This window comes from Doryrhamphus excisus, chromosome 11 (genome assembly GCF_030265055.1).
Source record: "Doryrhamphus excisus isolate RoL2022-K1 chromosome 11, RoL_Dexc_1.0, whole genome shotgun sequence".
Classification (NCBI taxonomy): domain Eukaryota; kingdom Metazoa; phylum Chordata; class Actinopteri; order Syngnathiformes; family Syngnathidae; genus Doryrhamphus; species Doryrhamphus excisus.
Window position 1 is genome coordinate 1967911 of NC_080476.1, and position 23930 is coordinate 1991840.

The following is a 23930-nucleotide window of genomic DNA, read 5'->3' on the forward strand; positions in this document are numbered from 1 at the left end:
ATCTCAGCTGACTTTGGGCGAGAGGCGGGGTACACCCTGGACTGGTCGCCAGCCAATCGCAGTTCTAGCTACATTTAAAAAAGGAAATTAGTAAACACCTCATTAGTTACTTTACTTTAGGCATAGAACTGTTTGACTAAATCGGTCAGGTAACAAAGAGAGGCTCTACATTTTATGGTAATGGTAATGGTTTTATTTCATTTGAACATGCATCAGATTACAATTGACTGCATCCCATAATCAGTTCACAGTTCCACATGTCCAAAAGGAGTAGGAAGAAGCAAAGCTTATTAAATCCTACCCCTCCATCTGGTACTTTTACAATCAGTAACTGTTACATTTGTTCACTTCCTGCTTTCCTAATATAGTTTAAGTTTTGTTTTGTTTTTTTAATTTTATTTTTGTCATGTACCGAAGTAGGAGGTGATATGAGCATCCAATGCCATAATGGGTACCATAGTAAGTGTCAATATAGTGATATATATAGCACATCATGACTGGTTCAAGACTCTTCATCCTTGTATTTAGCAAACATCAACTGCTTGTATTGTTTCTTGGCTCATCGTTGTGTATTGTTTGATTTCCTTACTCAATCCATTCCATAGTTTGATTCCACATACTGAAATGCTATGGCTAGCATAACGTAGTCCTAGCATAGAAGTGTTTCAAATGTACTTCTTCCCTCAAATCATATTTCTCCTCTCTTGTAAAAAAGTATTGGATGACATTTTTAGCTAATTGGTTGTTTTTAGCCTTATGCATTATTTTAGCTGTTTGAAGATGAACTATATCAGCAAGTTGAAGTATTTGTCATTTTACAAATAAGGAGTTAGTATGTTCTCTGTAGGCGGCATTATGAATTATCCTTACTGACCTTTTTTGCAGTGCATTTAGTGAGTGAAGATTGCTTTTATAGTTATTAGCCCATATTTCCACACAATAAGTAAGATATGGTAGAACCAGAGAGCAATAAAGAGTGTGGAGTGATTTCTGATTGAGAACAAATTTAGCTTTGTTCAATATTGAAATATTTCTGTCCACCTTATGTTGTATATTTGTAATATGAGGTTTCCAGCTCATATTTTCATCTATTGTGATCCCAGAAATGTATTTTCCTTCACCCTTTCAATGTCTACACTGTCTATTTGTATTTGCTGGTACGTGTCCTTTCTGTTGTTACCAAACAGCATGATTTTAGTTTTATTTAGGTTCAAGGACAATCTATTATCATCAAACCATCTTTTTAGTGTGACCATTTCTTCTCTGACCTTTCTAATGATTTAATCTGTACTCCCTCCAGACTCTCTTTTAGACTCTCAGTTTAAGTGATCTCAGGAACTTTGCCATGAAATAACAGAAATAACAGGTTGGCAATGTTGTCAGTTCATGTTCTGCTAGTTATTGCAAAAAAATGTAATAAATAATTTAATAAGTAAGTAAATAAATTGTTATTGTTAATTACAAAAAAAGCTGAGTTTTCCTTAAAGCATGATGAAATTGTTTCATGGCGTAAAGTCTGTTAAAATATATATTGTAGTATATGTTATATACAGAGACCGTATTTGGTTGATAGAAAGTAAATTCCATTCTTAGTTACACGGCTAAAAAACTGACATAAGTATTTCTGGAGACTCTATGGGCTTCAAACACGAGCATCTACACTTTTTAATGTCTATTTTGTCTGCTAATGGCTGGCCGAGTTTGATCTGCATGCTCGTATGATCACACATATTAACACCCAGCTGGGGAAGCTCTCTGAGGAGGAAAGGGAGAAAGAATGATGTTGAAGGCACTTCATCGAGCAAATGTGATTAGAAACACTGAAAATATATTGTAAATGTATTGTCATTCTCATAAACGTATTGCTAAATTAGTACCTTAATGACTAGTCCAGAAGCGAGCTAATATAACTTTGCTAGCATCACACTCTCAATGAATCTAATGTTTAGGGATACAAATAACAAAATTGACATACTTCCTGTGTAAGGCTATTGGATAATGGTAACAGGTTATAACCACAATAATAAACAGAATGATAAAAGACAAAGCTAGATTATCTTTGTCAAGACAGAATTTAGCTATACGCAAAATACGTCTGCATCCAGTCACGGCTCGTCAACCTATTTTACAGCAACATCAGGCAACCCGATTTGTACTCTATGCATACTCTATACTCTAGTGCAAACTATGTCATCAGTCAACCTATATTGCGGCAGTTACTGGTAATGCGTCAGAGTATATACATCGAACGATTACACATCGTCATCATCTGTAATGAAATGAAAGGAAATCCTCTTAGTCATTACGTATTCACTCTTCATGCTCTGTCATTGGCCAGTCACACATAGCGACTGCCCCTCTCTTGACAGACTCGCTGGCACTGCAGCCTGCGTCTGTATTGGGTGTATTGTGTCTGTGTGAGAGGAGAGGTCCAAACCTGCTGTGCTTGCAAGTGTGTGCTATCTACTTGCAAAAACGTGGGCAAAATTTGGGGATCCATACGTGGTGAGTGGTGAGTATGTGGTGAGTACAGATTTGGGTGCTCCCAAATCCGCACTTAGCCTGCAGACATGACATAACACCTGCCAATGAACACACGACACACAACCCCCTCCACACCTCCAGTTCCCCACACACACACAAATAAAAGCATGCAGAGACCACAGACCTCCGCCAAGCGCCGTTCCCCCCATTTTGTGACTCACTGCTCTATAAGTGCCTTGATTATTTTTTTGTGGAGTCATATGCACAAATGGCAAAAATTGTCCTTCCTCACAATGCCCTCCTTTTTATTTCACATTTCAGTAGTGAAATAACTTGTTTAGACTCTTGGTCTGCAATGTAATTAATAGACAGTACTATAATAACCGCAACAAAATGTTTCATTTTGAGCAATTACTCTTGTAATAAATACCCCTTATGTTTCCCTGTTTGCCATCACTGGATGTTTGCATGAATCACTAACTTCACACAGATCATCACAAAATAATGAAAGAGTAAGGTCTTACAGATCACAGCACATCACAGTAAAATTATAGCTGAATAATATATAGATAATAACAAATAGAGCAACTGTTGATCAATCCATGTCAATTTCAAAATTAAAATAGTGTACTGTTTTAAACCCACCCATTCTAAACCACGCCCACTTCTGCTGCCTGCCCCGTCCATTCTGAGTAACGGATACAGATCATTTACATGGGTGAACAGGTACAAATACAAATAAAAAGGGGTCCTGCTGATTTGTACTACATATGTACAACATAACCAACCTGCAGAAAACATTATTTAGATTCAAGAATTTACTTTTTTTCCAGACATATCCATTGTGCACAGCAGAGAAATTATAAGCCCTTCTTTCCTGGTTGTATAAATTATTTGACAATTTGCTGGGTTAGCACAATGGGTGTAAATGCAGTGTCTGAATAGGTCAGCAGCTAAATAGCTCTTCTGCCTTTACAAAGATGGTAAGATAAGCCAGTTGCTGCCAACATGAGCCTTTGCTCAAAATAATGACTCTGAAATCATATCTGCTCAGTGTAGTGCATGTTTACAGTTCTCGTGAACTAGTTCAAAGTTCAGTTTACACAGTATAAATATGAATAGTCCATGCTCATAGTTCACCACCTAAAACTGTTCACTGTTGACAATTATGTATTGTCCTAGTGGAATTGTAAAACAATGTATAACAATGTAGTGGTTTTCTTTATTTATGCTTTTTAGCCTACGCATTTTAGACATAACAAATTAGTTACCACAGTGTTGTTTCAAGCAATAAATACATTTAATAAACGCGGACGTCTGGACGTCCCTGGAAGCGATTGGGAGTGCGACCAATCACAGCGCAGTGGGTGTACCGAAAGGAGGGCCGTGGGTGGACTAAATTAAACAGACAGTTTGGGTTAGAAGCAGGAAGTCAATTGAATAATGCAGAAAGAGGTGCAGTCTGGAGGATCTAGAAAGCTTTCCATGCACATTAGCGCGTGTAGCTGCTCTAGCGTAGCTCTAATGGCTGGCCGAGTGTGAAATGCATGCTCGTGTGATCACATACATTAACACCCAGATGTATAAGTTCTCTGAGGAGTCCACAACACAATACAAAGCGGTGAAAATGGGCATAATACGTCCCCTTTAGAATTACTGGATTGTTACACGAGTGTGCGTAATGCTTTGTGGGTAATGCAGTGTGAAGCGTTCATGTGTCACAATTTTTACAAGAGAGCCTCTGCGAGGTCACATACCGTGGTGTTTGAATTTTATTTCCGCTACTAACTTGCATCATTAGTGACAGACTTCCACCAGTGGTTGCTGGTGTTTGTAAATGTGGCGCTCAGCGGGGAAAAACTACCTTACCTAAGTGTAGACATTCGGTAAGTAATGGAGGACACACCTCTGCAACAAAACACATTTTCCCATACTTATACTCACATTGGTGTGTAAAAACGTCTATCTTCAAAGTTGTTGTGTTAATAGGTTGTCCTAATAAATCTTAAACTCTTCAGTTGGTCCAAATCACCATCACATGAGTCTTAAGCAGAACCAGAAGTAAAGACCATAATTTACCTGTAGGAGCACTGGTTATCTGTAAAATTACAATTGCGTTCTAAATTCTGAAATAGTAATACGTATAGCACATACGCTAGCAGCGATAAACCAATCAGAGAACATGACGTAATGCGTACAGTACGTATGCTTAACATCCACCACGCCTCGCATCGGTATATTACCGGTATTCTGCAAAACAAGATTGCCCCCATCGCTCCTCTACTGTGAACAACCAAGTGAAGCGAATGAATTCGGAGCTTGCCATCACTCCTGGAGGATTAACAAAAGAAGATGTGAGCATCGTGAGAGCAATGGATTTCGCTTGTACTTCTGTATAAGTCACAAGATCAAAAAAGGGCCGTTTGTGGATGAAAGATGGAGAACACGGAGACAGCGCTGGGTGAGTTACGCCACTGTTGTCCGTGCTTTGGCAAAAGCCAGCATCAGTGCTGAACAGCCACCTGACAACAAGACTGACTCTGACAATGAGAGGGATGTCTGATGGCAAAATTGCCCAGCTGTTCAATTCAGATACAGAAGATGAGGACTTTGATGGATTTGTGGGAAAAGAATAATTAAAAATACAGTGAGTTTAGATTTTAGTACAATAAATTATAAATGATAATATTATAATTAGGCGGCACGGTGGTCTAGGGGTTAGCGCACAGACCTCACAGCTAGGAGACTAGGGTTCAATCCCACCCTCGGGCATCTCTGTGTGAAGTTTGCATGTTCTCCCCGTGCATGCGTGGGTTTTCTCCGGGTACTCCGGTTTCCTCCCACATTCCAAAAACATGCTAGGTTAATTGGTGACTCCAAAATTGTCCATAGGTATGAATGTGAGTGTGAATGGTTGTTTGTCTATATGTGCCCTGTGATTGGCTGGCGACCAGTCTAGGGTGTACCCCGCCTTACGCCCGAAGACAGCTGGGATAGGCTCCAGCACCCCCCGCGACCCTCGTGAGGAAAAAGCGGTAGAAAATGAATGAATGAATGAATATTATAATTATAATAAATTATATTTAAGTAGAATAAAGTACAACTAAACCAACGGTGTGTTTTTTTTTTTTTCCAAATAGACCACATTTAGCATGCGCCACATAACCCGGTGCGCCTTATGGTGCGGAAAAATATGGTACATTTTGCATACTTCAAAATGTGTCTCAATGTTTTAAAAAGGAAACCAAACCAAGATTTCAGAGTCATGATTTGGGGCAACAGCCAACAATAGCTGCTATCAGCTAATGTCAGCATGGATGCTGCATTAAAAAGAGCAGAGAATTTCAGCTTACAAGCACAAAACAAGAATAATTGTTTGTTGTGTTGTTTAAAATGTTATCATTTGTCCAACCTTTAGATTTTGGATTATTGGTAGCATGAGTTTGGATATTTTTGTGCTATTATCACAAATACGAATAGATAATTACAATAGCCACTTGTAAACCACAATAACATGAGAAATTCCCCCATCGCCTTCCTTCTAGTGTGAGAGAAAGAGGGTGGGACACACTACTGAGTCTATCTGGGTCAGCGCTCTGCTTGCTCGCTGTCACTGCTGCCTCTCTACAACGCCCCAGTCCCTTTGTATATGTGTGTGTGCATGTGCATGTATGTTTAGGGGTGGGGGGTTGGTGTTTGCTCCAGTCATTTGCACTCTGCACATGCCCCTGCACACAAACACATACATACTGCCCACTCCTCCATGAGCGCACAGGCGGCAACTTCCAACCCCCTACCCCTCGAGGCAAAATACGTGCACACATTGCAGACATTTTACTTGAGTTGGAAGAACAATGAGCAAACAGAGTACAAAAATAACGTGACCGTGTGCTGTGAGTTCAGGGCGAGTTCAGCTAAAGTCATCCCGTCACGCTGTCGATTGCGTTGAGATATGAGGAAAACATACAACATGAGACTTGAGCTGGAGCAGCTCAGAACAGAAAGGGAGAAAAATTTAAGACAAATGTGAACTGAATGAGAATTTAGCACAAAATTAACTGTTTGCTATGCAAATTCTGTTGTATTTTCATTGATTCATGCACACAAACTAAAACAGATATTATACTGTACTTCCCAACTGTAGTACAATTTGGGAAATTCCTCAAAAGTCCCAAACCTCCAAAATAAAAAGTTTTAAAACCATAATTAAACTTTCACAATGTGCAGGCTGGACACAGACATTGCAGTTTTAGCGAAGGAGGAACTTTTGCTGCCTGTGGGATGCGTCGAAGCTACAAATATGTGGGACGCACGTGCCCTCTGCTGCCGGTGAGCACACAACCCTTTGACCCTCCTCCCCAACACACACACACAAATAAAAACACGTAGAAAGCGCAGACCTCCATCAAGCGCCATAGTTGTCCCCATATTGTAATTGACATCTTTGCAGGTTCTCCGGCCATTGGTGGTTAAGCAAAGCTTTGGTGAAAGCACAGTATTATGCTGCTTGGGGACTCTGACAGGCGGACTCGCTGGTGAAAGTCTAAAAACTCCTACAATTTGCATAAAACCACACCCACAAATATTGGTTCGATTAAAGTTACATATATTAGCCATCGCCAGGTGTAAAGTATTAACTACATAAGGGACTTCATTTGCTGAAATGACTTGTTAAATTTTGCGACTTTGTCGTTAGGCAAAGCGTTGAAAAAATTATCTGTATATCTCAGACAAACAAATGCTTTCACTTAATTTTATTAAGAAAAATTTGGAGGCATCACGGTATTATAGTGTGCAAACTGTTTTTATTATTAACGCTAAGGCAGAGTTTTTTTTTTTACCATTGGTTGTTTTGTTTTGTTAATTAATATCATGATTACGTAAAAATGGCCTGACTTGACTAGGGATGGCCATGTAAACAGGGATCTATTTTCCCTTGCCGTTTGCAGTCACTGTGGGATTAGTCCAGGGGTGGGCAAACTACGGCCCGGGGGCCACATCCGGCCCGCTAAGTATTTGAATATGGCCCGCCTGTTCTTTCCAAAATATTTCATTGAAACTCAACATACAACCTGGCATCATGGCTTGAGCCAACCTTTTGATGGTTGAAGTAGCTGTTTTATCAATTTAGTTATTTGGTGTGGTCTGTTGTTTACAAAATGCTCCTGAAAAAAGGGACACAAGCACATAATAATAATAATAATAATTAAAATAATAATAATAATAATGCATTCACTTTCTACCGCTTATCCTCACAAGGGTTGCAGGGGTGCTGGAGCCTATCCCAGCTGTCTTGGGGCGAGAGGCGGGGTACACCCTGGACTGGTCGTAATAATAATAATAATAATAATAATAATAATAATTCATTCATTTTTTACCGCTTATCCTCACGAGAGTCGCGGGGGGTGCTGGAGCCTATACCAGTTGGGGCGAGAGGCGGGGTACACCCTGGACTGGTCGTAATAATAATAATAATAATAATAGTAATAATATTAATAATAATAATTCATTCATTTTTTCCTGCTTATCCTCACAAGGGTCGCGGGGGTGCTGAGCCTATCCCAGCTGTCTTGGGGCGAGAGGCGGGGTACACCTGGACTGGTTGTAATAATAATAATAATAATAATGATAATAATAATAATTCATTAATTTTCTACCGCTTATCCTCACGAGGGTCGCGGGGGTGCCGTAGCCTATCCCAGCTGTCTTGGGGCGAGAGGCAGGGTACACCTGGACTGGTCGTAAAAATAAAAATAAAAATCATTATTAATAAAATTATGAATAAAAATTATTAATATAATTTATATTTATCATTATTAATATAATAATGATAACAATAATAATCACAATAAATTTATAACGCACTTTACATCAAATAAATGATCTCAAAGTGCACATATAGCAGACTACATGACACTTTTACGTGTAAAATATGTGTAAAAATATACGTGTACAAATGGACTGTCACGTGTAAAATACTATACAGTCTGCCCCCTCCCCCCGTCAATTTTATTAAATCAATGCGGCCCGCGAGTCAAAAAGTTTGCCCACCCCTGGATTAGTCAGATCATTATATTATGACGACTGGATGAAGAAGAAACACTGTATGGTCTGTCACAGACATTATGAGCGAACAGGGTCACCTTCTTAACTTTGAACAGCTCTGTCAGAAATTCCAATATCACCCATCAATATCCAAATTTAAACATTTACTCAAAGCCTCACCAAAACCCGTTTTATTTATCAGTTAAAAACAGCCTTCATCACTGTGTGTCACTACCATCACTTCCACAACTTATTATACACGGTCTGTCATTAGCTGACAACATTTTTTTTTAATGTTGAAAAAAATTATTTAAAAAAAATATTTTATCATTTTATCAGATTATTTTAACAGCACACTTCTATCCAGGGAAACAAAACAATAATATACTAGCAAATGTAATAAACTCTACCGCTAAGAGTAAAAGACTTTAAGACTATAAATAACATTTACCCAACCAAAGAGTTTTTGAGACTTCGATTCAACAAGGCGGACAATTTTTGTACATTTTGTTGTAGTGAAATAGATACTATAGAGCATGTGTGTTGTAGTGAAATAGATACTATAGTGTCACAGTTCTGTTCCTGCCTTCTGGTCTGCCTTTCCTTGTTTTCCAGATGTCCTGGAGCGGGCTGGAGGTGGGAGGACTGGGCACACCTGAAGCCCATCTAATCAACTGCCCATTTAAGGCCGCCGCTTGCAGCGGGAGTTGCTGGTTCCTCGCTTAGTATCCTGCTAACCTTCTGGTACTCCGGTCTACCCAGCACTCCCTAGCCGTCCAGCCAGCCTCCTGTTGTTCTATTTAGTAATTTATGTTAGCAGTGCTCTGTGGCGAGATTTTTGTTTTTTTCCTCGTGTCTTTCCTCGCCACCACCTTGTGTTGCCCCTTGGGCAGTTTTGTTTCTGGGACTTTGCCTATTAAAAGACTCTTACTGCAACTCCTGTGGGCCGTCCTCTGCATCTGGGGTCCAACCCTCGACACCCCGTGACACTATAGAGCATGTGTGTTGTAGTGAAATAGATACTATAGAGCACGTGTTCTTTTCCTTGTTTAAATAAGTTGTATGTTTTTGGACTGGTGTTTATTCATAATTACAACCCCTCCTTCCTTCAACAAAAATGTCTGTGGTAATGATATTTATTTGGTGCTATGCCGTCTAAAAAAACAAAAAACAAAGATAACTACAATACTATGTCTAGCCAAATTCCATCCAACCATTTTCTATGCCGCTAATCCTCATTAGGGTCACGGGGGTACGCTGGAGCCTATCTCAGCTGACTTTGGGCAAGCATGTTTTGCATGCATGTTTTAGGAATGTGGGAGGAAAGCGAAGTACCCGGAGAAAACCTGTGCACGGCGAGAACATGCAAACTCCAGACAGAGATGTCCAAGTGGAGAATCGAACCCAGGTCTTCCCGATCTCCTGGCCTACATGCTAATCACTAGGCCACCCTGTGGCTTGTCTAGCCAAATTATATATCCATATGTAAATATCAGGACCAGGCCACTGCCAAAATCTGAATTTTGTTATTCTTTGGCCATTCAGAGGTGGACTGCTGCAGAACCCAAGTTGGTTTCAGGCTGAGGTCACAAACAGATGGCGGATGTTCTCCTTCAGGATTTTTTGGTAGACAGCGGAATTTATGGTTTTATTTATCACGGTCTTCCAGGTTCAGAAGCAGCAAAACAGCCCCAGACCAACTGTCATCACAGGATGAAGTGTCTCTGTCCCTAGTTGTTTTGGCAAACAGTGGTCTGTAGCTCAGGGGAGGATTTTGAATAGTTTGTATCTGGGGTGTCAAGGGTCCCAGCCCTGGACCGAAACAGGTCATTATGGAGGAAAGGTCGGCTCTTATTTTTTCTGCAATTTGATGGTCCTTTGTAGTCTATTCCTGCCCCGTTTGGTTGCAGATCCAAATCAGACAGTGGTGGAGATGCAGAGAACAGACTGGATGATGTTGTGTAGAACTGAATCAGCAGCTCCTGGGGCAGATTGAACTTCCTGAGTTGTCGTAGGAAGTACAACCTCTGCGGGGCCTTTTTGCATACATATTGACTATGTGGGAGAACCACTTCAGTTCCCAAGAGATGCCTGGCTCCCGTATAATACCAGAGACAAAAGAAGATAAATAATAATAATAATAATAATAAAGTGGAGAATAAATGTAATTAGTATGGCTCAGATACCATTTCATGTGAGAATAGTTAAAATGATGGTTGTCACAGAGTCAGGAGATCGAGAAGATCAGTGTCAAAAATCTAAACTTGGGCATCTCTGTGTGAAGTTTGCATGTCCATGAGTGTGTTTTCCTCCGGTTTACTCCCACATTCCAAAAACATGCATCTAAGGTTAACTGGCGACTCCAATTGTCCATAGGTATGAATGTGAATGGTTGTTTGTCTATATGTGCCCTGCGATTGGCTGGCGACCAGTTCAGGGTGTACCCCGTGTCTCGCCCGAAGTCAGCTGGGGTAGGCCTCAGGATACCCCCTGCGACCTAATGAAGATAAGCGGTAGGGTTGGGCATCGAGCATCGATTGGAACCGGTTCTGACATTCCAATTTTCCCGGAATCATTTTTTTAACTTCTGGTGCCTAAGTTTGGTGACTGGCCAGCAGCATAACATCAAACGAAAAGAGGCAGCGAGTGTTTGTGTTCATCCATTTTAACAGGACAGTGTGTGACAGCACTTGCTTGTTTGACTGAAATTGTGCAAAAAAAAACTGTTTTTGACAGGCTACGTCGGACGTCTTTCAAAAAATCAGGTAAGCAAAACAATAAATGAGGTGGATCTTATGCCAGCATTGAAGCAGCAAACAAATTATACTTCATACTGTGAATACAGTGGCCAATTCAAATGTCCAGCTAACTAATGCTGTGTACTTTACCTGATGTTAATGCTAGCTTTAGCCAGGAAGTTGACCATACCGTGCGTTACTCTATTAATTTTACTTGTTTACCATGGTGAAGTTGGCCGTTGGATATTCACCTCTGTTATGTATGTTACACTTTGTCTATTCTGCATCATATGACACCCTCCAACACATAAACAACAGGAAAAAAAATACAAATAATTTGTGAACGTGTACTCCTATATAATAAGTAATTCATAAAAAGGTCATATTAGTAAAAATAAAACAAACATGGGGACAGACATTTCATCCAAGAACTTTGGGTAGCGCCCCCATTTCAACCATGCAAACTTTTTATGACCCTCCATCTGAAAAGAATCCAAATAGAGAATCGTTAAGAACCAGAATTGAAACGAGGAACCAGAATCTGAACCGGAATCGCTCAAATTCAAACGATGCCGAACCCAAATAAGCGGCATAGAAAATAGACGGATGGTTAATTAAAATGCTAATATGCAAACACTTGTTATGCTAACACCTAGCAGGATAAGTGCTGGCCAATTGTCCTGTTTTCATGTCCTGTCCTGGCCATGTTTATCATGGTTTGTCTTTGGGGCATTAAATTGACTGGCATTAGTGTTTCACATCATCAAACAAATTTAAATATTATTCAATGACAACACAGCCGGCTGCACGGCGGAGGAGTGGTTAGCTGGCAGGCCACACAGCTAGGAGACCTAAGTTCGATTCCACCCACGGCCATCTCTGTGTGGAGTTTGCATGTTCTCCCAGTGCATGTGTGGGTTTTCTCCGGGTACTCCGGTTTCCTCCCACATTCCAAAAACATGCTAGGTTAATTGGCCACTCCAAATTGTCCATAGGTATGAATGTGGGTGTGGTTATAAAGGCATGTTGTAAAGCTTTCGGACTCCAGCAAACCACGGTGAGCGCGATTATTCACATATGGCGAAAACATTGAAATGTGGTGAACCTTCCCAGGAGTGGCTGGGCAACCGAAATTACCCCAAGACTGCAGTGACAACTCATCCGAGAGTTCACAAAAGACCTCACAACAACATCCAAATAACTGCAGACCTCCCTTGCCTAAGTTCTTGTCATTGTTCATGACTCCACAATGAAAAAGACACTGGTCCTTTGGGAAAATACTCTGTGGTCTGACAAGACAATAGTTTAATTTTTTGTAAGGTCCGTCTCCTACAAGTAATTTCAGATAAAGAACATTAGACCAACAATAAAATATGGTGGTGGTAGTGTGATGGTCTGAGGTTATTTTGCTGCTTCAGCAACTAGAAGACTTGTTGTAATAAATGGAACCAAGAATTCTGCTATGTACTGAAATATCTTGAAGGTGAATGTTTGTTCATGACCTCAAGCTGAAACAAACTTGGTTTCCGCAGCCGGACAATGATCCAAAACACACCAGCAAGTCCACCTGGCTGAAGAATGGCTGAAGAAAACAAAGTGATGACTCTGTAATGGCCTTGTCAAAGTCCTGAAATGAATTCTATTGAGATGCTGTGGCACAACCTTCAAAAGGCGCTTCATTCGACAAAGATGAGTGGAAATGTGAATTCCTCCACAGCGCTGTAAGAGAATCATTGTGGCTATCACAAATGGTTGATTGCAGCTGCTGCTGCTAAGAATGACCACACCAGCTATTAGGTTTAGGGGCAATCACTTTTTCACACAGGCGGTTATTGTTATATTTGAATTTTTTGGATGTCTGAAGTATTTAACTTTTCACACCACAGTATTCGTCCAAACAACATTATTTCTTTCAGTGTTTAATTCCAGAGAAAGTTATTTTTGCACCACTGAAACTTTTCAAACAGCCATTATTTTACACATAGTAAAGCATGTTGAGTAAACTGTCTAAATTTACATCTTTGATTATATTGGAAAATAAACATTTCACACAAGGGAGGCATACTTTAAATGTATTGAAATTATACGAAATGATCTTTGAGTAGACTTCCAGTAACATTTAAGAATCTCATTGCGCAATCAGTACTTACTGTACATAAAATGCGAGTTGCCGACTATCAGCAGTGTGCAGCATTGGAGGGTCCTCTCGCATATAGTATTTTACATTCATTCATTCATTTTCTATGCTGCTTAATCCTCATTCATGTCATGGGGTATGATGGAGCCAATTCCAGCTTTAAGCAAGAAGTGGTATACACCCTTGATTGGTTGTCAGCCAACCACAGGACATATACCCTGGATAGACAAGTTTTTACACTCACATTCAGACCTTATTTTTTGTACAAAATTATTTTTGCTAATTCCCTTTTGCATGCTTCCATAAAAACAGTGTGCCGGGAGTGAAAGTTAGCTGAAACAATACTGGGTGTGATAATGAATGAAACTTTTGGAGAAGAATGCAAAGGTGAAAAAATCCAAACATCCTAGGGGGTTAATACATGCAGTAAAAACAGTCCATGTGTTGCCTTTGCATTTACACAGTATTTACAAGCTACAGGGTGGGAAACCTGCAGCACCTGGGCCCTATATGGAGCACAGGGGCATTTGAAACATTCTGCAATTTTATAAACAACTACAATTACAAATAAAAAGCTATGTAACGCGCACCATATGTAATAATAATTTTAGTTAATGTTTAGTTAAATGATGTTTAGACTATCAGTTAGCAATTAGCCATACTGCAACAAAGTGGTTAGCATGTTCCTGTCATGCCTCACAGTCATGAGGTCATTTGACTTTTATTCAAGTGTCCTTGAGAGAAGAGTGTAACCTGGATTAAAGGTGCAGATCATTGTGGTGAAGCCTTCGTCTTTAACCATTGTTGCAGGCCTGAGGCATGCCAGTAACAATCATATTGAGGATGCTGTAAAGACTCATCATGAAGCCTATCATTGTTTGCGGTTTTCTCATGAAATGAGAAATGTAGTACAGTATATTTTTTTTACATCTCTGTTATTTTTTCATGAACTGCCAGCTAAAATTGGAGTTACAGCTGCTATTGCTGGGCTGTCAATGTGATGACCATGGATGAAGTGCAGTGTTGTGCTAGCGTTAGTGATTTAGCACCAAACTAGCTCGGAGAAGATTTTCAACATCTCGGTAAAACATACGTACATTGTAGCGACAACTTCTTGATTTAACTGAGGAGCAGCAAAACAACAACAACAAAAAAATCATCTTGGAACATTATAGTATTTTTATACTGATCCTATTTCTGATGTATTGTATAAAATTATGGCAGGAACAACATCAAATGAATACAGATCCACCATCCCGCTTGGTGGACTAGGTTGTATACCACAATTATTATTATAGTTTAAGAGCTAATATGCAAATAAAAAAGAAAAATAGTAATACAAAAATATGCTTGCTGACTGTATTGTCTTAAATAATGGCCCATAGTTCAAAAATATATATAATTTTACATAAAATTAGATGTAATTATTGTTATAGTTGCACATTGAATTGTTTACCACAAAGGGATTTCCATTATTTATTAGAGATAAAAACATATTTCTATCTGTGATAAAATTAGATTTATGGTGTATTAACTATGGATTTTAATGCGATTAATTATGATCAAATATTTTAATACATTGGCAGTGCTAATTTTTTTTTACGTTTACATTTTTTTTCATAACAGTGTATGCCAAAAAGTGGTGCACCGTATGGTTTGATACAGACACGTGTATATACACTATGTATTTATACAGTTGTATATATATACATTCCCAGCAAGAGAAAAATATGCTGTTTTTTATGTATATATATATATATATATATATATATATATATATATATATATAGATAGATAGATAGATATACGGGGGGTTGGCTCTGCGGGGGGCTGGAGCTGGGTGTTCCATCTCTGCCACCTGGTCCTCCATGGGGTAGTGGGTCCGGGCTTCTTCTGTCCCGGCCAGGGCGGTCCTGTGTCATTGGTCGGGCCTGGGGCTACCTGGGGCTGGCCAGGCTCCGCTTCCTGCAGGGTGTGCCCCCACACACCTTCCAGTTGGCAGGGGCACCCTTTGTGCCCGTTGGTGTGTGGCCCTCGATGCCCTTCTGCCCTAGTGGGGTATGGTCTCCCGCCGCTCTCTGCGGTGTGGCTCTCCTCCGGCCTGCTGCTGCCCTGTTGCTGGTTGGGATTGCTCCTCCATGGCCCCTTGCTGGTGTCTTCGGGGGCTGGTCTTGGGGAGTTGGCCCTGGCTTTGCCCGCACCCACGGGGCCGGGGGGATCTCTGGCGGTGAGAGCTTGACCTGGCTGTGTGGGGCGGGGTTTACTGGGTGGTAGAAGGCAGTCCCTCTCCTTTTGTCATTCTCAGTGACAATTACACATTCACACACATGAGCACACTAATGCACACATATATGAATATGCACACCAACAGAAGTACACACCTCCATATGGACACTCACAGCACATGGGTGCTTCTCTACACAATCTACCATCTTATCCCTGATGTCTATATGCTATTGGTATGCTATTATTACAGTAATAATGATGTCAAGCAGTGAGATTTTAATGACTGTAACTGTATGGCTGTAATTGTGTTTACTATCACGGTTCATGTCTTCATTGTTACTATTGCTACTGGTAAGTTGGACTGTTTCATTTCAGTGATATCATCTCCATTGTGACCCTTAGCCATCATTGACATTTAACTCATGCAGTCCTGTTTGTCACTGTTGTTATGGGAATTGTTGTTGCTGCTGTTTTTGTCTCTCTCTCTCTCTCTCTCTCTCTCTCTCTACTGTCTACTGAGCTGCATCACACGGAGTTGGTGTGAGCCTACAACAGGGATTTCAATCTTGCGGAATGCTTCCAGCAGCCACAAGGGAGCCGTGGCGGATTCAGTGTGAGCCCAGGGTAAAGCTACAGTTGAACAGTTCTTTAGTTCAGATAGCTGGCATTTGTTTGTTGTCTTAAATATGACATTCCACGCTTGTTTTTGTTGTACTGCATTAACAGTTCTGCCTTGATGGAGGTCTGCATTCAACTGGCTGATGTTCGGTTTAGTATTTGCTAGCATTGCTAAAGGTAAAATCCTAATGGGGGCCTCAGACTTGTGCTTTCCAATGTCTACAGCTGGCATAATTTCAAAATAATCACCATGTTGATAGATTATTCTACACATGTGTAAGGGGCAGCAGATGCTTTCAAGTGAGAAGGCATTGCGCCAAATAATAGCTTTCTATTTAAATAACCAGCATTTAGTAACTTCTTTAATCATTCATTAATTACAGTGTTGGTCACTGACCGAGTACAAACATGCATACACACAGTGCGTACATAAAAGTGTAATGAAACACCGGGTGTGTCCTCCATCTGGCTAGCAGTGAGAGAAGCTGCCTGCCTGTTATCACACCACGCCTTGTTGACGCAAAAGCCTTCCACCACTTCCCGACACACCCTCTTATCCACACAGACACACACAAGACACTATACTTCATAAAATACACAGCAGTGTTTGTGCACAAACCTCCTGAGTTGTGGTCAGAAGGTTCCCGTAATGCTGCGTTCAAAGTCCCCAAACTTGAGTAAGCACACACACAAACACCTCAAGATGAAATGTGGGTGGCAGCAATAGTAAAGAGAAAGTGAAAGCAGCACACCATTGACACAAGATGAGCAGCTCCATCAAAGAACAAACATTATGTGTTAACTTCCTGAGTTGAGATATTTGATCCAAGTAGACTGTGGGCATGAAACTGGGCCACCAGTCAGCAAGAAGCAGACGACAAACAATGAAGAATATTGGGTGGCACACATGGGAGGAGACTATGATTGGCAAAACTCATCACCAACACGTAACAAACCTTACAACAAGCAGCTGTGGCGTGTTCACATTCAGAGCAAATTGCATAAGTCTCCCACGGTTTTGATTGGCTGTCAGATATGGAGGGAATTTGGGCATATGAAAGTAGTTCAGAGTAGGAAAAGTGGCTGGTGTTGAGTGAATACTCTTGCTAGTACCGGATCTTGCTGTCTGATATTTTTACTCCTGGCACCGACGAGTTCCCATGCCTCTGCTTTTTACTTCTTTACTTTACTTCTATATATTCTTTTTTTTAATTCAAGTAGCTCCAGGAAATCTGACACGGCAAGTATAGTGAACTAATTAGCATCCTGTCCGCTCATTGGTCGAGCAATGAAAGTGCTGCTATTGGTCCTCGTCTGGGTGACAGCAATAAAAAGTTGAGCATTTTTCAACTTACTGGGATCGTGTTGCAAGACAGTGTGTGCACAATGACACACAAACACAAACTTTCACTACACACTTTTTTCACATGTCACTTAGCTTGGATGGTGACACGCAATAATTGCCCTATGGCGCAGGTTCCATTGATGTCGCCTCCCGTGTGTGGGACCCTTACAGCTCTACTATTTATTCCACAGCGACTAATTTTATCCAAGAGAAGACTAAGAACAGTCAGTTGGAACAACAAATACTGACATGCTTTTCATCTGCGGCAGACTGTCCTTCACTGAATGGAAAACTACATCACAGAGTGAACTTTTCACCAGCCCGGACGGCATGCACATTCACTCTCCCTCACACACACACACACACACATAGTGCATAATATATATTTTAAACTACCGGTCCACAAGATGCACCGTACCATGCATAGCGGACCAAACGTGACATTTATTGTTGCCTTTTCTAGACATCTATCCTGAAATGTTACAATGATGTGGCAAATATCTTTGGCCAATAACACGGACCAGCAGCAGTTTACTGCCCCCATATATTATCAGCTCAGAACCCTTGAATTAGTAGCCCATATTACCTCCTTTTGCCAATGGAAAAGCCTCAGGAAGGTACCATGCAGTGGAAAGGGGCCATTATAAACTCTCAATTGCTTTTCTGTTACTGCTAACAGAAACTAGCATTATATGCTTTATATTAGCATGGTATATGGGGATTACTATGTATGATATGACGCATTAAGTAGTCCTAAATTCTTGTCTCTCTTTTTCTTCCTGTTGATGCATCAATGTGGAAACAATCAATGACACACATTTGTACACTCCTACACTCAGAGGTATTAACGCCTCCACCGCCGTGGGGGTCATGCAACCACGATCAGCTGATCCACCCACCCTGTGACCTTTGACATCATTATCACTTGTACTTTGCTCCCCCATGTGACTTCGAGTGTGAAGGTATACACAAAACCACAGCATTTTGTGTGATTTAATTATCTCTGCTCTCGCTCCCTTCATCATCATCACACCCATTTCCCCAAACCCCACCCTCTCTCCCCTTGCTTTTCTTCTCATTGTGTGACCACTTTGGCAGCCATGGTCGCCATGACGACAGAATTCTACACCCTAACACCACCTCCCACCACCACCGTCATTAATGACTGTGGTATAGTTGGTAGGGGGGTCACTCTCCAGTGCCGCCACTGCATCATGGGGCCCAATCAGAGGTGACAAGGCCAATATCCTCTCACACACACACACACATTAACCACATAGGCATGCAGCCCCCCACTGAGAAGAAAGTGTGTGTACCGCCTTCTACTATCTCATTCTCATTCACATAATTCACACACATTCCCATTGCAGTCAGGGTCCAAATTACTGGCGTTTACATTCTGACATAAACACTACAAATACAAATACCACAATACTGCAATATGTGAAGCTAGGAGAATACACATCTGCAAGTTTAAATATATCAAATGGCGTGTCAATACTGGGACCAGAACTGTTCAACCTAAGAAATGTCTTACAATTCTTCTCAACAAGAGAGGTGACATATGACCTTAGGGAAAAATGTAACTTAAGACACTTTCATGCAAGAAAAAAAAATAAAAACCTCCAGCATTTCAGAATGTGGAATCCAATAATGGAACAGAACTCTAACAATGCTTTAAAATGAGCAATTTCAAGACAAAACAGCAGTTTTCTATTTAAAGCAGTTTATATTTAAAGGGGACCTATTATGCTTTTTCCGCTTTTCTGACCAATAAATGTGAGAATGTATATACGTATATATATTCTCGTGTAAAAGAAGTTTGGGATGGCTCTGAACGCTCACTTTCAGAGAGCATTTTCTAACACCAGCTCCCTGTGGCATCACAGGCAGACGTAGTTGGAGTTGGTGATTCCTAGCAAGAGAAACTGTCAACGGCATTTCACACAAGACTGTTTTTGTGAACATGAATGTGAAATATCCGCCAAACTGTTGCTGAAGCAAGAAGGTGGGGAGAACCGTAGTGTTTCTAACATTTATAATGGGTGCCAAATGGTCGTACAACACAAGTACTTACTAAACAGTGCAGGACAGTACATGGCTAGTTTAAAAGTGTCAAATAGTGCATGAAACATAGATAACCAAAAGAAAAATATGGGGCTGTTTTGTGAACATAGACGAAGCTGGACTATCCGCCAAACTGTTGCTGACCAACGTTACTTGGTCATGTTGAAGTTACAAGTTACAATTTAATTGATCAGTGTCCTAACTGTGTTTATTTCATGTAAGTAAGCGGTTGTGTGTGTAGTCACACAATATACACAATATAAATCCTGTATGTGATGCAGCTGCAGTATGAACACTCTTGCCGCATATATCCGATCTATACATCATCGAGACGCGTGTATGCTGTGCTTATCGAGACAGGTAGTAGGATGCGGGCAGTCATGCAGGCATGCAGGCATGGTTTATCGTGCATAACTTGGACAAAGGTGCTCACAGATGTCGACTACAGCTTTTCTCATCTGAAAATTATTCTAAAAGGTTATTTAAAAGCAGCTCTTGCCATGTCTCACTACTCCTGCCACGCACCTTGGAACAGACACACAACTAGTTCTACAAGACAACAAGGTCAATGTTCTTGAGTGGCCAGGTCAAAGCCCAATCTCAATCCAATCCAGAATTTGCAGCTGGACTTGAACAGAGCTGGTCACGTCCAATCTTGATGCAACATGACAGAGTTTGAGCTGTTGTGCAAAGAGAAATGGGGGGAAATTGCAGTGTTGAGATAGGCCACACTCAATGCTGTGATTGCAGACAAATGTTCTTCTACTAGTGGAGGGACTGAATACTTACTGTATGTAATCATTTACTTTACCTTACACAGTACATTTTAAATTAATTGAAACCAATTTATAAAAAAAATGACATTTTTTCTCAATTTTGCACCCGATGGCTTCAACGACTTCCCCCGCTGTCAACACTTGCAGTCATGGTTAAACCAAACCCAAAATGACTCACAATTTTCTCAATGTTTTGCATTTCCATAATGAAATAACTTGGGCTGTCAATCAATTAAAATATTTGATCACGATTAATCACATTTTGGTCCACAGTTAACCTGCAATTAATGGCATTTAATCGCAGATAGAAATACGTTCTGTGGTAAACGATTCAATGTGCAACTACAACGAAAATTACAACAAATTTTATGTAAAAGGATATCAATTTCGGAACTAGGGGCATTATTTAAAACAATACAGTACAATACAATACCTTCATGAAATGTAAAAATGAAAATACCTCAAATGCAGGGCAACAGTCATAAAACATATAATCGAAAGTGCAAACTCAATAGTACTTTAATTTATCTTTCAAACACATTAAAATACATAGAAATTATATATATATATATATATATATATATATATATATATATATATATATATATATATATATATATATATATATATATATATATATATATATATATATATATATATATATATATAGTATATTACAGTATCATTTTATTACAATATTCTAACTATAATTTAAAATTATGTTTATTGATGTTTATTGAATTAAACTTAAAAATTAACGCTGCGCCGTTCTCCAATGCACGGAGGGCTGTATGGATGTATTTGGATGTATTTGCCCCGTTTTTCTTTCACCTTCCACCTTTGCTCCCAAATGCTGATACTATGTGGGAATGCATGAAGATATGTGCATAATTGTGGTATTTCGATACTAAATCGCTAATGCTAGCAAAACACTGGACTTCAGCCACCGTCATCACATTGACAGCCTGTCAATATCAGCTGTAACTCAAATTTTAGCTGGCAGTTCAATGCAAAAATCAGCAGAGAGATGGAAACATGTAAAAAACACTGGTTAGTTGGGCCACTCTTATGCCAAGGTAGCACTGTATATGACAATAAAAACAATACCTGCACTGCTCCAACCTCTCGCAGGCCATGTAATCCGTGATAAGTCCAACACAGCAACAGTAGAGACAAATTTGGTCTTGCTACAACAGCCGTCTACCGGGGCTAACAAGAAGCTAACTTCACCAATCAAAATACTCTTTTCTTTCTCCATTTCTATTCAATATTTGTTCCAGCTTGTTTCCAGCAGAGTTACCGTGCTTCAATCAAACTATGGTGGGGGCCGAAGGTCAAACAGGAGGAGCACACGTTAATCGCGCGTCCTCCGCTGTTAGAGGAAATTAACAATTTAACTTTGACAGCCCTAGAAATAACATAATGTAGCACTTTGGGGAAGTGTGCATGTGGGCTTCCCAGCATGCCTTGCGCTTGGTTCATTGCACCGTGAGTGAGATAGTGGTTGAAGTCGATAACTCTATTCTTTTGTGCTGTGTGGGTGAATGTTTACTAAACTGCTACCAGCAGTTGAAGTTTGACTCTGATCATTTCCTCTGTGACTCAGGTTTGTCATATTCATTCATTCATTCATTTTCTACCCCTTATCTTCACGGGGGTTGTAGCTGACTTCGGGCGAGAGGCGGGGTACACCTTTGACTGGTGGCCAGCCAATCACAGGGCACATATAGACAAACAGCCATTCACACCTACATTCATACCTATGGACAATTTGGAGTGGCCAATTAACCTAGCATGTTTTTGGAATGTGGGAGGAAACCGGAGTACCCGGAGAAAACCCACGCATGCACGGGGAGAACATGTTTCAAACTTGTTTTGGTTTTATCTGCTTTATGGGAGCAGTACTGGGGGCACTGGTACCCCGCCTGTAGAGGGTGCCCATCTGACACAAATCTCCTAACGTGATGGCCAAATTAGTGCCGAGCACAAGTAATAATGAACCTTTTTTGAATGACTCTCAACCTTGCGATGTCCCCACAAGCATGCCACCCTGAACCATACCACCATGGGGCCCATAGCGAAAACCGCCACTGTTCCTGCCTTTCCTGGTTGCATCTTTGAGGAATTAACACATCTTCTCTCGTCATTCATGGTCCCAATAAACAGCTTCCTCATTAAACACGATCCCATTCTGAGAGCACTCTCTACCCAACATTTGGTCTCTCAGCTTCACACGGCATGCCGACTACACGTATATCATTAATTCTCAGTGACACTTTGACTCTGCGACCGGAGCAAGGCGTCGTCCGCCTACAGTGACCCTCAAGGTTGGCCTTGAATCACATGGCCTATTCCTCACACCATGTCGTCTTACCTTGCGCTCATTCATCTCATCCAGTTTTATGCATACCCATGCACACACGTGCGCACACACACACACACACACACTCAAACAGAGACAGCCAGCTGGTCAACCAGTCATCCGCTCAGCTACCTGATACCAAAATACAGAACCATCCTTGAAACAAGCTTCTCCCATATCAGATAGAGAAAAGAAGCACCTAAAAAAAACTCTGGAACTTTAAATTTAACTTAGAATGAACACGATAGAAAAAGTGCCATAACACAAGAAAATGCATTACAGCACATCATAGAATGATGACATGGATCATTTCCTCAATTACAGTTTTCTTAATTATTAACATACTGTACAAAGAAATGTCAAATTTGTAACATGTAGTACTAAACAACAGAAGACTTTTTTCTGACCCTTTCACCCCACTCGTCCTGTCTAACAAATCTGTAACACGAAAGCGTGTGTGTTTGTGCAATGAGAAGACACACACACACTCTTACACGATTTTGGAAGTTTGCTTAAACTTTGTCCAGGTTTATGGTTAATGATTGACTGCTTTGTGTCATCACCCCACACCCTTTTTTAGTCTTTTTCCTCTCACATACAAAAAAAATCAATGTTATGCTACGATCAGCAAAACCATACAGCATACATGAGCTAGCAGCTGGTAGCTGGTAGCTGGCATTGCATTTCACCAAGAAATACTAGCTTAAAGTATGGCAGTCGGCCATGTTTTTGTTCACATTTGACTGGAATGGACTTCTTACTTCCCCACAACCTTGAATGTGGCTCAATAAATATACTATTACCTACAAAGTAAAGTTATCTATACTCAAACAAACATTAAATCAATTTTAAATTAACCCTGGAGACAACATGAATATTAGTATATTGGTTATACCTAGTGTTATATGTTATACACTATATTCCCAGTGTATGTTAGGAGATATGCATGTTATGATGGAGTTTACTAAGTTATTCTGTCCAATTTGACAAAAAACCTATGCCTATTCACCAAAGAATGCAAGCTTAAAGCATGTGGCCAACTATGTTTTCTATTCACATTTGACAGGAACTAACATCTTACTTCCCCGCCATCATGAATGCAGCACAAGACGGTATCGAGATGGCCTCCCGT

General features: G+C 40.4%; 1 protein-coding gene across 3 annotated transcripts in view; it reads right to left on the reverse strand.

Moving 5' to 3' along the window:
• klf8 (Kruppel like factor 8) overlaps window positions 1-23930 on the reverse strand; it is a 103791-nt gene that overhangs the window by 79081 nt on the left and 780 nt on the right. The gene's annotated exons all lie outside the window — the stretch shown is intronic.